The sequence below is a fragment of the Bison bison genome, unplaced genomic scaffold (assembly GCF_000754665.1).
Source record: "Bison bison bison isolate TAMUID 2011002044 unplaced genomic scaffold, Bison_UMD1.0 scf7180017864119, whole genome shotgun sequence".
Lineage (NCBI taxonomy): Eukaryota > Metazoa > Chordata > Mammalia > Artiodactyla > Bovidae > Bison > Bison bison.
Genome location: NW_011494691.1, coordinates 1,717,397 through 1,719,016, shown reverse-complemented (window position 1 = coordinate 1,719,016; position 1,620 = coordinate 1,717,397).

Sequence of the window (1,620 nt, the reverse complement as noted above, 5' to 3'; positions counted from 1 at the left end):
TATTGTACCCAGCAAGGATCTCATTCAAATATGAAGGAGAAATCAAAAGCTTTACAGACAAGCAAAAGCTGAGAGAATTCAGCACCACCAAACCAGCTCTCCAACAAATACTAAAGGATATTCTCTAGACAGGAAACACAAAAACGGTGTATAAATTCGAACCCAAAACAATAAAGTAAATGGCAACGGGATCATACTTATCAGTAATTACCTTAAACATAAATGGGTTGAATGCCCCAACCAAAAGACAAAGACTGGCTGAATGGATACAAAAATAAGACCCCTACATATGTTGTCTACAAGAGACCCACCTCAAAACAGGGGACACATACAGACTGAAAGTGAGGGGCTGGAAAAAGTTTTTCCATGCAAATAGAGACCAAAAGAAAGCAGGAGTAGCAATACTCATATCAGATAAAATAGACTTTAAAACAAAAGCTGTGAAAAGAGACAAAGATGGTCACTACATAATGATCAAAGGATCAATCCAAGAAGAAGATATAACAATTATAAATATATATGCACCCAACACGGGAGCACTGCAATATGTAAGACAAATGATAACAAGTATGAAAGGAGAAATTAACAATAACACAATAATAGTGGGAAACTTTAATACCTCACTCACACCTATGGATAGATCAACTAAACAGAAAATTAACAAGGAAACACAAACTTTAAATGATACAATAGACCAGTTAGACCTAATTGATATCTATAGGACATTTCATCCCAAAACAATGAATTTCACCTTTTTCTCAAGCGCACATGGAATCTTCTCCAGGATAGATCACATCCTGGGCCATAAATCTAGCCTTGGAAATTTCAAAAAAATTGAAATCATTTCAAGCATCTTTTCTGACCACAATGCAGTAAGATTAGATCTCAATTACAGGAGAAAAACTATTAAAAATTCCAATATATGGAGGCTGAACAACACGCTGCTGAATAACCAACAAATCACAGAAGAAATAAAAAAAGAAATCAAAATTTGCATAGGAACGAATGAAAATGAAAACATAACAACCCAAAACCTGTGGGACACTGTAAAAGCAGTGCTAAGGGGAAAGTTCATAGCAATACAGGCATACCTCAAGAAATACGAAAAAAGTCAAATAAATAACCTAACTCTACACCTAAAGCAACTAGAAAAGGAAGAAATGAAGAACCCAAGGGTTAGTAGAAGGAAAGAAATCTTAAAAATTAGGGCAGGAAAAAAAAAAATTAGGGCAGAAATAAATGCAAAAGAAACAAAAGAGACCATAGCAAAAATCAACAAAGCCAAAAGCTGGTTCTTTGAAAGGATAAATAAAATTGACAAACCATTAGCCAGATTCATCAAGAAACAAATTGAGAAAAATCAAATCAATAAAATTAGAAATGAAAATGGAGAGATCACACAGACAACACAGAAATATAAAGGATCATAAGAGACTACTATCAACAATTATATGCCAGTAACATGGACAACGTGGAAGAAATGGAAAAATTCTTAGAAAAGTACAACTTTCCAAAACTGGACCAGGAAGAAATAGAAAAATCTTAACAGACCCATCACAAGCATGGAAATTGAAACTGTAATCAAAAATCATCCAGCAAACAAAAGCCCAGGTCCAGATG